Below are 17480 nucleotides of genomic sequence, written 5' to 3' on the forward strand. Positions count from 1 at the left end.
GCCCCTATGCTCCTGCACCCACTTTAGAATTGTATCCTTTAATTTATATTGCCTCTCCTCGTTCTTCCTACCAAAATGAATCACTTCACACTTTTCTGCATTAAATTACATCTGCCACATATCTGCCCATTCCATCAGCCTGTCTATGTCCTCTTGAAATTTATAACAATTTTCCACACAGTTCACAATATTTCCAAATTTTGTATTATCTACAAATTTTATCTCCTTTCTTCATCCAAGGAACCCCAGCTTTGGTTCCCCTACCTTTCCTTCTTGTCTAGCAAAGAAAGAGAATTGGAAGCTTCCCTCAAAAATTTGCACAAGCATACCAATATGCAAAGAATTTCCAGATTTACATTACGTCCTATGCCTATTTTTACATAGAATTAATAGATTTCCTCTACGGCAGTGACTACACTTTAAAAGTACTTCACTGGTTGTAAAGTGCTTTGAGATATTTGGTGATCACGAAAAGTACTATATTAAATGCAAGGCTTTTTTTCTTTCACTGTCTCTCTACTCCTTGTGCCTAAAATCCTTCTTGCACATAAAACTAACCTCTTATTCCTTCATGGTGCTCCCCAAAGGTCATGACTTGGGAGGTAGCTAGCTGGGATATTTCTAATGGAACCTTTGAAGATTTCATTTCAATAATGCTGATGTCCTTGAAGGACTCATTTCTGGTTGCATCTTTCTTGCACTTGCAACTGTTGCTGGCCCCAGATGTGAAGATCCCTTAGAAGAGGACTAGAGCATGTACCTTACTATCACTATTGTGAGAAACTGAGACATATGTTACCCTTGGTGAAAGGCATGGGCCCAGTGGTTCTCATGGTCAGCACGAGTATAAATCAAACAGTCCAAATGAGGTCATAGAATCCTTGAGAGATGGCCTGGTTAAGGTAACAAATGAAGCAGTTGCAGCTGCCACTTGGAAACCACTACTGTATTTATAAACCCTCCTTGTTGCAAATAGCTCCTGGGATGCAACTCTCCAGGGTATTCTGCATTGCTGACAAACCTCCTGTATGGTATTGCAGAGGCAGGTGAAGGAGTCCTCCAACTTATTCACCATTATTTTTCTCAAACAAACATCATGCCTTTAAGATCAAGGTCCCTATGCTCGTCAAGTGAGGGCAGCTATCTGTCCACCCACCAGAAGAGCATGGCATTGCTGCTTTATTCTGTTCCCATCCCAGCTTCTCCTGATCACTTGTACAAAGTGCTTCAACCAGTGATATTCCTTCTCACTCATTCAATTATATCGTTCAGAATGTGAGGGGCTGGGGCTTGACTGGTTGATATTAGAATGTGCCAAGCTGCTTGAGACCTGTCATCTTGAGGCTGAACATCACCTATGAGGGTAAGAAATAGAATACACTTCGTTGCAAGGTCTCCTATTATTGCTCTGTTGCTAATCCAAAATTACATGTGGGAGTCCGTCCGCCTAAGGTGAACAGCTGGAGATTGTAACAACTCTGTACTGTATGCAATCCTGTCAATTACCAACATGTTCCTTACAGCTTGCCTCCAACCTCCCCATCTCCCATCGCCTCCTTGATGGTGAAGCATTTCATCTGTGTTTGCACTATCCCTGCACTTTTCTGCTGCTGATTGTGGGCAAACCTTTCCTTTTCAAGGACCTTTACCTTACCTTAAAAATTAATTCCCATCACCACCAGTGCATCGTGGCTGCAGGATGTGCCGTCTACAAGATACACTGCAGCAACGCGCCAAGGCTTCTTCAACAGCACTTTCCAAACCCCTGACTTCTGCCATCTAGGACAGCAAGGGCAGCAGGCGCATGGGAACACCATCTGTAAATTCCCCTCCAAGTCACACACCATCTTGACTTGGAAATGTATCAACATTCCTTCATTGTAACTTGGTCAAAATCCACAAACTCCCTGCCTACTGGCACTGTGGGTGTAGCTACACCACATGGACTGCAGTGGTTCAAGTTGGCGGCTCACCACCACCTTCAAGGGTAATTAGGGATGGGCAATAAATGCTGGTCTTGCCAGCGACACCCACATCCCATGAACGAATAATAAAAATGTACAATTAGAAAGATATCTGATTGACGCATTTAATTTTATCCAGGAGTCTGCAGCCATTGCATGTTTAGAATGTTTTCAGGTGCAGGTACAAAGTGCTCTCTTCTATTTTGAGTCCACCACTACCATCTTTGGTCTCAGCACTAGAATGAGGCACAACGGAATGCTGGTAAAGGTGTCTGTGTGTAAATTGAAAGATTCGTTCTGAAGTTCCTGTTGTGTAGCACTACCATTGTGCTAAATGGGATAGATTCAGAACAAACCTGGCAGATCAAAACTGGGCATCCATGAGTCACTGTGGACCATCAGCAATAGCAGAACTGAATTCAACAACAATCTGTAACCTCACGACCCTGCATATCCCCCACTCTACCGTTACCATCAAGCCAAGGGATCAACCTTGGTTCAATAAAGAGTGCAGAAGAGCATGCTAGGAGCAGCACCAGGCATACCTAAAAATGAGGTGTCAACCTGGTGAAGCTACAACACAGGATTACTTGCATGCCAAACAGCAGAAGCAGCATGCGATAGACAGAGCTAAGCGATCCCACAACCAATGGATCAGATCAAAGCTCTGCAGTCCTGCCACATCCAGTCATGAATAGTGGTGGACAATTAAAACAACAAACCGGAGAAGGCGACTCCATAAATATTCCCATCCTCAATGATGGAAGAGCCCAGCACATCAGTGCTAAAGAAAAGGCTGATGCATTTGTGACCATCTTCAGCCAGAAGTGCCAAGTGGATGATCCATCTCGGCCTCTTCCCGAGGACCCCAGCATCACAGATGCCAGTCTTCAGCCAATTCGATTCACTGCACATAATATCAACGGCTGAAGGCACTTGATACTGTAAAGGTTATGGTCCAGACAACATCCTGACTGTAGTACTAAAGACTTGTGCTGCACAACTAGCTGTGCCCCTAGCCAAGCTGTTCCAGTACAGCTACAACACTGGCATCTACCCGGCAATGTGGAAAACTGCTCAGGTATGTCCCCTATCCACAAAACGCAGGGCAAATCCAATCCAGCCAATTACTCCCCACCCCCATCAGTCTATACTCGATCATCAGCAAAGTGATGAAAAATGTAATTGACAGAGCTATCAAGTGCCATTTAAACAGCTACAACCTGTTCACAGGTGCTCAGTTTGGGTTCCACCAGGGCTACTCGGTTCCTGACCCCATTATAGCCTCGGTCGAAACATGGACAAAAGAGCTGAACTCAAGAGGTGAGGTGAGAGAGGGATTGTCCTTGGCATCAAGGCAGCATTTGACAGAGAGTGACAACAAGGAGCCCTGGCCAAATTAAAGTCAATATGATTTGGGGGAAAACTCTCCACTGGTTGGTGTCATACTTATCTGAAAGGAAGATGGTTGTGGTTGTTGGAGGCCAATCATCTCAGCCCCAGGCCATCGCTGCAGGAGTTCCTCAGTGTAGCCTCCGAGGGTCAACCATCTTCAGCTGCTTCATCAATGACCTTTCCATCATAAGGTCGGAAGTGGGGATGTCCGCTGATAATTGTACGATGTTCAGTACCATTTGCAACTCCTCAGATACTGAAGCAGTTTGTGTTCATATGCAGCAAGACCTGGCCAACATTCAGGCTTGGGCTGACTACTAGCAAGTGACATTTATGCCACACAAGTGCCAAGCAATGACCATCTCCAACAAGAGAGAATCTAACCATCTCCCTTTGACACTCAACGACATTATCATTGCTGAATCTCCCACTATCAACATCCTGGGGGTTACCATTAACTGAACTGGACCAGCTAGATACATACTGTGGTTACTAGAACAGGTCAGAGGCTGGGAATTCTGCAGCCAGTAACCCACCCCCTGAACCCCCAACCCCCGAAAGCCTGTCCACCATCTACAAGGCACAAGTCAGGACTGTAATGGAATACTCTCCACTTGCCTGAATGAATGCGGCTCTAACAACACATAGGAATCTCGATACCATCCAGGACAAAGCAGCCCGCTTGATCGGCACCCCATCCACCACCTTAAACATAGAAGCTTCTGAAAATGTAGAGGTTTTGACTACAGCAGATGCCCTCAATGTTGCTCCTCCTTCTGCCATTTCAGAAATCTTTGGTTCTCTACCACCTCCTTAGTTATAAACACTTTTGGGTTTAATAAGCAGCTGCAGCAAAATTGCATTTCTCTCCTTCTTAGTGGCAGTAAGCCATTTGGAAGTGGAAATCCCTCTGATAATCTGGCTGCAGACCAGGTGAGTTCCCTTCAGAAAAAGGCTGTGGGTTTCTGTTGGTGTCAGGTGGAGGTTCAGCCCTGCTGCATTTCCAGATGGTAAAGGAAAATCCAACCCATTCATTCAGAATGCACAGATGGGGTTCATAATTCCTTTCAGTCGAATTGGAGGAAAAATCCAGTTGTAGCCTATGCTATTGAAACAGGCTGAGGCCTTTGAAAAAAGTTATTGAATGTATTAAAAACAAAGGACAATGGGTGAATTTCATGTTATTGTGACATTATGTTTTTAAATTTTCTTAAATCTTATTTTTACTTTAGAAGTGTCAGTTACTGAAACAAAATGGTGAAACAATTTTTTATTCCCAAAATTACTCGAGTGATTCAATTGGTTATCCTTCTCCTTTATTAACAAGTTCTCCTGACAGGTCATCCAGAATTGATCATGAGTTCTTAGTTGCTTTTCCTAAGTAGTTATCAAGACTTTTCTCACTATTGATTTATACATTATTTACCTCTTCAGTTCTGATTTGCTGCTTTCTTATTTATTTAATGGCAGACAAACTAAATAAATACTTTGTGTCTGTTTTCACGGAGGAAAATACTAAAAACCTCCCAAAAATATTGGAGAATCAACGGACTAGTGTAAACGAGGAATTAATGGGACTTTAGATAAATCCCCTGGACCTGATGATCTACATCCCAGAGTATTGAAAGAGGTGGCTGTAGAGATAGCAGATGCATCTTTCAAAATTCTATAGACTTTGGAATGGTTCCTGTAGATTGGAAGCTGGCAATTGTAACCCCACTATTTAAGAAAGGAGGAGAGAGAAAACGGGGAACTACAGACTGGTTAGTCTAACGTTCATCATAGGGAAAATGCTAGAATCTATTATAAAGGATGTGACAACAGGACGCTTAGAAAATAATGATAGATCCATGGTGACTCTGCCCAATCCTATGAAAGGTTTGACAAACCTGTTGGAGTTTTTTTTGAGGATGTAACTAGCAGAATAGATAAGGGGGAAACCGGTGGACGTGGTATATTTAGATTTTCAGAAAGCTTTTGATAAGGTCCCACACAAGAGGTTAGTAAACAAAATTAGAGCACATGGGGTTGGGAGGGGAATATAGTGGCATGGATTGAGAACTGGTTAATGGACAGAAAACAGAGAGTAGGAATAAATGGGTCGTTTTTAGGTTGGCAGGCTGTGACTAGTGGGGTACCGCAAGGATCGGTGCTTGGGCCCCAGCTATTCACAGTTTATATCAATGATTTGGATGTGGGGATTAAATGTAATATTTCCAAGTTTGCAGATGACACAAAACTAGGTGGGAATGGGAGTTGTGAGGAGGATGCAAAGACGCTTCAAGGGGATTTGGAGAGGCTAAGTGACTGGGCAAAAATTTGGCAGATGGAATACAATGTGGAGAAATGTGAGGTTATCCTCTTTGGTAGGAAAAACTGAAATACAGAGTATTTCTTATATAGTGAGAGGCTGTGAAGTGTTGAACTGGAAAGGGACTTGAGTATCCTTGTTCATGAGTTACTGAAAGCTAACATGCAGGTACAGCAAGCAATTGAGGTGGCAAATGGTATGTTGGCCTTTATTACAAGAGTATTTGAGTATAGGAGTAAAGATGTCTTACTGCAATTATATAGAGCCTTGGTGAGACCGTACCTGGAGTAGCGTGTGCAGTTTTGGTCTCCTTACCCAAGGAAAGATATACTTGCCATAGAGGGAGTGCAACAAAGATTCACCAAACCAATTTCTGGGATGGAGGGATTGTTCTTTGAGGAAAGGTTAAAATAGACTGGGCCTTTATTATCTGGAGGTCAGAAGAATGAGAGGTGATCTCATTCAAACATACAAAATTCTTACAGGGCTCGACAGGGTAGACGCAGGAAAGATGTTTCCCTTGGTTGGGGAGTCTAGAACCAGAAGGCACAGTCTCAGAATAAGGGGCAGGCCATTTAGGACTGAGATGAGGAGGAATTTCTTCACTCAGAGGGTGGTAAATCTTTGGAATTCTCTGCCCCAGAGGACTGTGGAGGCTCAGACATTTAGTATGTTCAAGACTAAGATCGATAGATTTCTATATTGTTACGACCAGGTGAGAAACGTGTCTATGGGTCTTTTGCTGTCTTTACCTGGTCTTAGTGTAACAGGGTTTAATTTTTAACACACTCTGTTTTGAGCTCCCCTTTTTGTAAATCTTTGTTCACAGTTTTTTAATTATAAGGCAAAGAAATGAGCACACCAGGTTCTCTCAGGTTTAAAGAAGAAAAAATGAAATTTATTAAACCTTAAACTTAAACTCTAATACGGTTCATGCCTACGGATATATGACATGCCTATGCTAGCATGCACACACGATATAAACATGCAGACAGGGACAGAAAAGAGAAGAAAAGATAAGGTGGAACAGTTTGAGGCAATATCTTGTTACGATGCTTCGAGCTCACAGTTTAGTCCTTCTGCAAGTAGTCTTGCTTTCGTCGGAGCCCAGTGTTGTTCTTAAACCTTGTTCACGTAGGAGACTTTTCTCTCTTTGGGTTTCATGTGTTTTCACAAGATTCAGTTCTGTTGGAAGGAGATGGAAGCAGGCAGACACAAGAGGAGGCAATTCCTGCTCCTGTTCCAGGAGAGATCTTTACTCCATGAGCACACGGCTTTGTCCGAGTTCAAAATCCTTTGTTGGAAGTTCAAATTCAAAAAAACTCCAGTCAGCTAATCATGTGACAAACACTGGTTTGACCACTTCTTCTGTGTATTGGGGCAGCAATGACTGGGTCCCTTTTGTTCCAACACTGCTAGTTACTATTCAAAAACGTACTTCCAGTCAGGCACTTGCAATTTTAAGTTTTAATGTTCATATGGCGAAATAATGGATGCCTCACTCTTGGTAGGTGGGGGGTTTGCCTGACATTTTAAAAACATCAAGGGATACAAGGATAGTGCAGGAAAATGGTGTTGAAGTAGATCAGCCATGATCTCATTGAATGGTAGAGTGGGCTTGAAGAGCTGAATGGCCTACTCCTGCTCCTATTTCTTATGTTCTTACGTAGAGCCAATTAACAAACTGTAATGGCAAAATGTGAGATGCTGCAGGAAATGTGCACACCGATACAAAACTTTTTTTTAATAAATACTATCTGATTTCCTCTCCTGATGCATTGCACATGCTAATTTATGATGCACTAAGCGGGATATATCTTTGCATGCATTTATCAGTTGTTTAGTTTGGAGTCTCTTACATATGTTGGATTCCCATATAGAGCAAAAGAAAAAATCACCTGTTGCCTTTTTTTTCCTGTTTGGGAAATCTTATTGCCTTCCTATGGCAGCACAACAGAAACTGGCAACTCAGCGAGAGAAATTATGGCTCCAACTTGTATCTCACCAAAGCATGCCACACTGCAGTGGTGTTCCAACCAAATAAGTCACTGTGGTCCCCGATGCTATGCTTTATTGAAAATATACTTTTTGTCGATGTTAAAAACCTCAAGTCCTTTTGATGTTTTAAAACACACATGCAGGCTGAAAAAGAAATTTAGCACTAAAAAGATTAATAATTTTTATGGCATTTGTGTGGGGGGAACAGACCACTGAAAAACAATGTTAGTAAATTTTGCAAAGGAGACGTATTAATAAGTTTTAAGACTGGGGCTAATTTCCTACTACACTCAGTCCCATAACTGTCTTGTTAATGTATCAAAGGTAGAATACTGCAATATTTATCATTGTGATAGTCTGCATTTGTATTTTATTGTAAATGTAAATATTTATAAATTGAGAGTTGAGTGTGTGTCCTGGTTTCCAGTGATCAGTTTTACGAATGTGTTCAGAAGCCAAAAGAAAAATTCAAATGAATGTTGATATTTATATGAAATAGTTAGAATACCAAAAATTCAGGGAGTTACAAATTCAGGGAGTTAAAAATTCAGGATCCAAAATTCCACAACATATGCAGAGTCCCATAGGTTCCAGGAGTCTTTGATATGCTTTGTAAGAGCAAAGCCCCTGAAAAGACACGCCTGAGCAGGGGGATTTGGAGGGGGTGGGGGGGGGGGGGGGTGTTCCTATGCCAGGAGCTCCTGCTTAACTGGCTCAGTCAGGCCACTGGCATATCTCTGGAATGTGGAATGCCAAATGATTTGAGGTGTAGTGGCCTCCAGATGAACTTTAGTCCCATGAATGGATCCAGACCAGAACAACAAATAAGGACCTGAATATAGAAAACAACACATAGATAAGCCTCCTTGCACAATGGGTCATGTGGGATAACATTGGGATTAAGGGCCTGGGTGGTGGTGGAATAGGCAGGCACTCAAAATGTGCCTGCAGTGATGCATGAGCTACCCGCCTTTTGCAAATTAAGTATGCTATGCTGACCTCGTAAAAGGGAGGGTACTGGTGTAACCTTTGGGATCATAGTCAAAGGAATTTAATTTCATTGTGGGGAGAGTCCAAGTTAGAAAATGGCTGGGAAAAGAGAACATTAGAAGCTGTATTCCAGATCAGCTAGAAAAATAAAATTGTAAATATAATTTCCATTGTAATTATGTATCACACAAAAAGAAAGCAGCAATCTCTTAAAAGGTATTCAGCATTACATTTTCTCAATTACATTTTTCCTCTAGCGCCTCGTGTGGTACTTTGCGGGCATGGAGCATCCCAGGTTCTGTGCTGAGCTAGCTGATCTCAACCAAGTGCAATTTTGGTGTTGACATCAGAATCTCAACAATAGGGAGAGCCAAAAATCTTGATTGCTGTTGTAAGCGCATGTGTGCGGATCTTAGATGAGGGCAAGATTGGGCTTGGCTGTGATGTCTACTATTACTGAAAAGTATGCTCACTCGTCAGTTCACACTCGAAACATGGGTATTTGTTTAAAGTTCAGGAATGCATCCACAAAATTAAACCAGAGAATACATAGCCCGATTTTCCCCTGTAAACATTCCTTCCTCAATCAACCACAGCAATGCAAATTAATTAGTCACTCATCTAATGGTGAGATTTTGCTGTGTACAAAATGGCTGTTAATTTGCCTATATAGTATTCCGTGCACTTCAAAGTAATTCACCATATGTGAAACGCTTTGAGATATGGGAGATGCAACGAAGCATTATATAAATGCAAGTGTGAGGATATGTGGGTGTTGATGCTTGTGACTTAAAGAATTATTATAGACATCTGCAAGGGGATTGAAGATTAACAAACATAAGATTTTAGTTGTGAAAAATTATGTACAAAATGTAAACTGCAAAAGAAACTAAACAATAATCACTAACAAAAATATAACTATGCTAACGTACCCATAGTCGTGCTATTTAATTAAAATATGGAAAAGAGGATAAAGGGATTTGAAACAAGGCTAGTAAATGTGATTTGAACTTTTTGCTCACGAACTGGTTGTGCCGAATGGCCTATTTGCGTATTGCAACTACTACGCATTTCAAGAATAAACAAATAGAATGTTTATGTTGTATTGCACCTTGGTGAATTCCTATCAATGTATCAAGGAAGGATTTAAATTCTTAACGCAACTTAAACCACATGTACCAAATAAGTCGTGGTGAAAATGCATAAATGTTAATTTAGTTATTCCTCTAGTTATAAGCAGTGATTATTTTTGCAGAATTCATTACAAAACAAAATATGAAAGTAATGTGGTAAAACACATTCGTGACAATTTTTCAAATGGATGGAAAGTCGTACAGATATTGCCAATGATTTCATTCTATTACTGGTACCTAAAGTTCCACACCATTGAGCATTCATTTAAATTTTTTGCCTGTCCATGAATTGCTGATTGAATCAACCATGATTCATTCTTCAAACTAAATGAATTCCCGCTGAAATCAGAACAGGTCATCAACCTGAAATGCTAACTGTTCCTCTCTCCACAGATGCTGCCTGATCTGCTGAGTATTTCCAGCATTTTCTGTTTTTATTTCAGATTTTCAGCATCTGTAATGTTTTACTTTTAAAATCCAGCTGCTTGTGCTTAAGTAAACTCAGTTCCTTGATCACAAATGTGTCCTACACTGTTCGGTGGGAATAAATAATGGCTAATAGAAAAACAAAGCTTCTGACGGAGTGACATCCAGTGTACAACAGACCCAATTACAACTGGACAATAGCTATATTTAATTGGGTGTGTATGTATAAACAAGTGCTTCATGTGGTATGTGAAATGCATCGAACTTGTGCAGTACCTAGTGTTAAATAGGATAGAGATGAGCTTGTAGCTTTTGTCTGTGCTGAGATTGACAATTCTATATGCAGTGTTCGCTTGACATCAGCCCTTTCCCCTTCACTGCTGTGATTGAGAGACTCCTGCTCAGCCTGCAACTGGCTACTAGTTATACTAATTTTTCAGTTCAGTCTGTTCCTGGTCAGAAAATTGCCTGTGTGGGCTGAAGAATAAACCTCTGCTGCTTCTGGATTTTAATGGTGCTCCCCAACTTCGCCATCATCTTTCTATCTGTTAACTGACTCTGTAAACCTCCTGGATCTTGCTTCCTACAAAAATATCTCTATCAATGTGCCCTTCGATACTTTACCCTCAAATAATTCTGGATATCACTCACCTCACGTGTCTCAACTCGAACGACGACTTGTCGATGCTCCACGCTGACTCCACCCTACCTACGTCATCAATATCCCACCACGGGGCTTCAACTTAACTCTGGACACCTTTCTATTAATCACATCTATTTCCCGTTTACTATCAGGTTTCTATGTACCCTAGGTTTTATGTAACTCGAGTTTTCTGAGACCATTAGCATGTGCATTTTGGCTACTACTCTGCACCCAAGCCCATCACTGTATTTCCACTTTTGCTCTTTTTAACTTCCTTTCTCTTTACCTCTACTAGATCCCTCTCTTCATGCCTCCTTTCACTTCTCCATTCTCAGGTACTCTACCCTCACAATTCCCTACCCCAAACCTACAGTACTCTTCAACCGTCCTGCTCTCTTGCCACCATCCCAGGCTTCACTCCTGGTTAGGCAAGCCCACAGCTTCCTTCTGTGCCTCTCCTGCCATCTTCCAACAGGCTCATTGAGGCACTCGGCACTGGCACATCCTAAGCAGCAACCCCAACTGCCTCATCCCACTCTCTCGAACTTTCTGCCCAGTGTGCCTGGTGGGACCTAATCTGGCCAATCATCTTCCTGTCCAACTCAACCTTCCCACTGCTGACCCTGTGGACTCTGCCAGCAGATCTGCTTTGACCACCCCTCTGTACATCTCCCTTCAGAATGTCTGTTCATCTGTGAACAAGGCCCTTGCCATCCATGAATGTATTGTGGATGATTGCATCCCATGTGGCCTTAACGTAAACATGGCTGAGGGTTGACACCTTTCCACTTAATGAAGCCTCACCGCCTGGCTACATCTTCCACCGCTTGCTCCGCCAAGATTATCGAGGTAGTGGTGTGGCGCTCATCACCAGATCACACCTTGGCCTGACCCCCTACTCCTCTGGCACTTGATCCTCCTTTGAGCACCTCACCTTCCATTCCTCTCATCATCATTCTCTACCACCCTCCCAAGTAAGATCAACATTTCTCACCAAGATATCTTCACTGCTTTCCTCCCTCAGCCTCTGCACCAAAGGACTTCTTTTCCTCAGGTTATTTCACCCACGATCTCAACGCATCTTGCCCTCTCTCCTCTGAGTTCACTGCCCTCTTAACCTCCCTAAATCTCTCCATGTAAACTCCCTGACCCATATTCATGGCCACCCCTTTGACCTTGCCATCTCATGTGGTCTTGCCAGTCCCATCACATCAATTACAGACAAGACCAACTTTGATTACTTCCTTGTATCTGTTCCTGGAAAAAAACATCCTCCAATTCACTTACAATTGCACTTTCAAAATCCCAATGTCTAGCCTTTGGCCCTATGCCACCACAACATTTCTACATCTAATAATCTGCTCAACCACACCCTCACTTCCATGTTAGATGTCCTAGTCCCCAATAAAAACATTACTTTCTCTCACCCTGGCTGTTCCCTAGTACGGCCCTCATCTCTGTTCCTCAAGTCCATGGGATGCAGACTTGAATGGATATGGCGGATTATGGATACGGTGGTTTAGCCATCCACTGCCAGATCTGGCTGGACTACTTAAACTATCAGATCCTGCTCTCGGATCATCCTGGAATGCAAAGATAACACCCGGCTTTTTTTTTGCTACTCCAAACAGTCTTCTCCCCTCCAACAATGTGCGAGGAGCTCATGGACTTCTTTGTTACCAAGATAGAGACCATCTGATTAGGTGCCTCTGTGGTGTCCCTCCCTTCCACTAGCCCACCTGGCCAAACTTCCTCTAATGTTCCCCCTGCCCTAGCCCTGAATTTGCATTTTTCTCTAGTTTTCTCCTATTTCCTTCATGCCTTCTTGTCACCTCCTGCTCCCTCAATCCTATTCCCACTAAACTGCTGACCACCCAACTTTCCCCTTGATCACCATGTTCGCTAATATTAACAGTTCTCTCTTCAGGCATTGTTCCTCTCTCCATTAAATCTGCCGTCATCACCTTTCTCCACAAAAAAACAACCTTGACCACACCATCCTTGCAAACCACTGTCCCAACTCCAACCTCCCTTTCCTCTCCAAAGTCCTTGAATGTGTTGTCGCCTCCCAAATCCTTTCCCATCTTTCCCAGAACTCTATGTTTGAATCCCTCCAATCAGGTTTCTGTCCCTGCCACCGTACCGAAATAGCACTTATCAGTCACAAATGACATCTTAAGTGAATTTGACAAAGATAAACTTTCCCTCCTCGTCCTCTTGAACTGTCTGCAGCCTTTGACATGGTTGACGACACCATCCTTCTCCAATGCCTCTCCATTGTCGTCCAGCCGGGTGGGACTGCTCTCACCTGGTTTCCATTCATATCTATCTAACTGTAGCCAGAGAATCACTTGCAATGGCTTCCCTTCCAGATCCCACACCATTACCTCTAGTGTTCCCCCAAGGTTCTATCCTTGGCCCTGTCCAGTTTCTCATCTACATGCTGTCCCTCAGCAACATCATCCGAAAGCACAGCATTAGTTTTCACATGTACGCTGATGGAATTCAGCTCTCTCCTCACCTCCACTGTTGCTAAATTATCAGACTGCTTATCTGACATCCAGTACTGGATGAACAGAAATTTCCTCCAACAAATATTGGGAAAACTGAAGCCATCATTTTCAGTCCCTGGTCCAAACTCCGTTCCCTAGCTACTGACTCCATCCCTCTCCCTAGCAACAGTCTTAGATTAAGCTAGTCTGTTTACAACCTTCGTGCCACATTTGACCTGGAGTTGAGCTTCCGACCTCATATTCGCGCCATCACTAAGACTGTCTATTTCCACCTTCATATTATCGACTTTGCCGTGTCTACTCGTCTACTGCGGAAACCCTCATTCATGCCTTCATTACCTCTAGACTTGACTCCAATGCACTCCTGGTCTCCAACATTCTATGCTCCAGAAACCTGAGGTCATCCAAGACTCTGCTGCCTGTGTCTTAACTCACACCAAGTTCTGTTCACCTATCATCCTTGTGCTTGCTGACCTGCATTAGTTTGTGGCTAAGCAACATCTTGATTTTAAAATTCTCATCCTTGTTCTCAAATCCCTCCATGGCCTCGCCCCTCCCTATTTCTGTAATTTCTGCCAGCCCCACAACACTGAGATATCTGTGCTCCTCTAATTCTGGCCTCTTAAGCATTCCCAATTTCAATTGCTCCACCATTGGTGGCTGCGCCTTCAGATGCCTAGGCCCTAAGCACTGGAATACCCTTCCTACACTTCTCTGTCTCTCTACTTCACTTTCCTCCTTTAAGAGACTCCTTAAAACCTACTTCTATAACCAAGCTTTTGGCCATCTGACATCTATAGTGCTCCTGTGAAGCACCTTGGGACATTTTATTATAGTTAAAAGAGCTAAATAAATATAAGTTGTTACAGATTTATTAGAAGAAATGACACTCGGACAACACACATAGCAATGAGGAAGTTGTGGGAGACCTCCTCCTACAAATGCTGAGCTCAATAACAAGGTAGCCAACCCTCAATCTCCCTAACTTTGCGTTATAATAACTTTTATCCCTTAGCTGCATCCTACCTCTTCTGTCACTTTTTTTTAAATATTACTCTTTTTGATTTTACTGCTGAAGGATCCCCTTTGGCACTGCTCACGTGTGTTGAAAAATACACTGTTTTGTCCCATGTACAAACTATTATGAGGGACACTGATTTGTTGTGCTTGAACAAATGAAAGTGCATTTTTATTATACAATGCTATGGCAGTGTTAACATATAGCAATTCCAGGATGTTAAATATTGGAGTGGAAACCACATCTGTGGTCTTGATTATTAATACACAATTGTTCAACTACACAATCACTTACCCTTTTCTAAAGTGCAGGATACAGAGGCAGATTGCAAGTATTTCAATATAACACTATTGCTAAATTGGGAGGCAAGTTATATTATTTGGTAATGTTGAGAGGACATTCCTGGGATCTAATTCCCTCCAATTTCACCCCGAGCCTGACTCTGACTCAACCCGGCCAGAGCCCGACCTAACCATCCCTTTACTTACCTTCTGACTGGGAAGCTCCACAAAGCTGCAGCGCATGTGTGATGATGTCATAGTGACGTCACTTGCTCACTGCGCAGACTCAGTTTCATCCCAGACTCCCAGCTCAGGTAAGTTTTTTATTTTTAATACTTACCAGCAGAGCACTTACCCTGTGTGTCTGGCTCAACCTGACCCGGACTCGACCCGACCGCCAGACCCGGAAGATGGGCCCGACCCGAACCCGACACATGTCGTTGGGTCCCGTCGGGTAGCAGGCCTTTAACTGGGGAGTCCAGAGTTTGGGATTACTGCAAAAGAGGGATTTTGGAGTGGTATTACTGGGGATGGGCTTCTGTAGTATGACAGGGAGTCATTTACAGCTTAGAAGGCGGCCATTTGGTCCGTTGAATCCATGCCGGCTCTCCACGGAGTTATTCAGTCAGTTCCACTCCCCCGGTCGATCTCCGTAGCCGTGCAAGTCTATTTCCTTCAAGTGACCATCCAATTTCCTCTTGAAGTCATTGATTTTCTCCGCTTCCACCATCCTTGTGGGCAGCGAGTTCCAGGTCGTTGCCACTCTCTGTGTAAAAAATAAAGTTCTTCCTCATACTTCCCCTACATCTCTTGTCCAAAACCTTCAATCTGTGTCCCCTAGTCCTTTTACCAGTTAATGGGAACAGTTTTTCCTTGTCTAACTTATCTATGCTGGTCATAATCTTGTACATTTCTATTAAATCTCCCCTCAATCTGCTTTGTTCGAAGGCGAACAAACCCAGCTTTTCCAACCTAACATTGTAACTAAAATTCTCCATCCCTGGAATCATTCTGAAAAATCTCCTCTGCACCCTCACAACATCTTTCCTAAAGTGTGGTGACTAGAACAGGACACAATACTCTGGCTGGGGCCTAACCAGAGCTTTATAAAGGTTTAGCATAACTTCTCTGCTTTTGTACTCAATGCCTCTATTTATGAAGCCCATGATCCCATATGCTTTACTAACCACTCTCTCAATCTGTCCTGCCACTATCAAAGATCGATGCACATGCACCTCCAGGTTCCTCTATTCCTGCAGACTCTTTAGAACTGTGCCATTAAGTATATATGGCTTCTCTCTATTCCTTCTGCCAAAATGCATCACCTCACACTTGTCAGTGTTAAATTTTCACCTGACACCTCTCTGCCCATTCTGCTAGCCTATCTACGTCCTGTTGCAGGTGGATCATATCTTCCTCAGTTTGCCACAGCTTCAAGTTTGGTGTCATTGGCAAATTTTGAGATTCTACTTGGCATTCCAAGATCCAAGTCATTTATATATAGCAAAAAAAAAAGCAGTGATCCCATCACTGATCTTTGGGGAACACCACTGTCTCCCATCCTCCATCTGAAAAACAACCATTTACTATGACTCGCTGTTTTCTGTCCTTAAGCCAATTTTTTTTAAAAATCCAATTGGACACTGACCCTCCTATAAGCCTCAATTTCGTTAACCAGCCTTTTATGTGGTACCTTATAAAGCACTTTCTTAAAATCCATACAAACATCATCTACAGTATTTTCTTCATCAACCTTCTCTGCATTTCATCAAAAAATTCAATTAGGTTAGTCAAGCATGATCTGCCTTTTACAAATCCATGCTGGCTATCCTTAATTAACTTGAACCTCTCCACGTGTGTTGATTCTTTTTCCCACAATATTGTTTCTAAAACCTTACCCACCACTGATGTTAAACTAACTGGCCTGTAGTTGCTAGGACTGTCCTTATAGCCTTTCTTGAATAAGGGTATCACATTTGCCACTCTCCAATCATCTGGCACCACTGGAAGATTATGGCAAGCCCTTCTGCTATCTCCATCCCCACTTCCTTTTGCAATCTGGGATATAAGCCATCTGGACCAAGTGACTTAATTACCCTAAGCATAGCCAATCTTTTTAGTACCTCCCCCCTCTCAATTTTTACCCTATCCAATGCCTCTACTCTTTCTGCTTCTACTGATATTTTGTCAGATTCCACTTCCTTAGTTAACACTGATACAAAGTACTCATTAAGCATGTTAGCCTTGCCCTTCGTCTCTAAGCATATATTACCCTCTTTGTCCCCAATAGGCCCCACTCCATCTCTTACTGCATGCTTACAATTTATATGTCGTTAGGAGATTTTTGGGTTTCCTTTTATGGTGACTGCCATTCTATTCTCATATTCTCTTTTTGCCAGTGTAATTTTCCTCTTCACCTCCCCTCTCAACTTAATGTATATGGCCTGGTTCTGCTCCCTGATGCTCCACAGTGATTTCAGTTGCCCCTCAAGCTCGGAAATCCTGAGCTTCAGCTGAAGCAGCTGGAGACACTTCCTACACATATGGTTGCTCTGGACACATGTAGTGTTCTGAAGTTCCCATATGGCGCAAGAATAGCAAGTAACAGGTCGCAGCTGTCCATCCATGATCTAAAAAACCCTCTATTCTCTTTTTAAGGGAATCAATTTTAATTAATATCTTGAGTCTTGCTCTGTGCTTATACTATTACACTTATTATTAAATTATCTTGATTAAAAATATTTTTAATTTCCCAGTTCCTAATTTGAAACAATAACTTCCCTGTTGGTTTCGCACTCTCTCTCTCTC

This window comes from Heterodontus francisci, chromosome 27 (genome assembly GCF_036365525.1).
Source record: "Heterodontus francisci isolate sHetFra1 chromosome 27, sHetFra1.hap1, whole genome shotgun sequence".
Lineage (NCBI taxonomy): Eukaryota > Metazoa > Chordata > Chondrichthyes > Heterodontiformes > Heterodontidae > Heterodontus > Heterodontus francisci.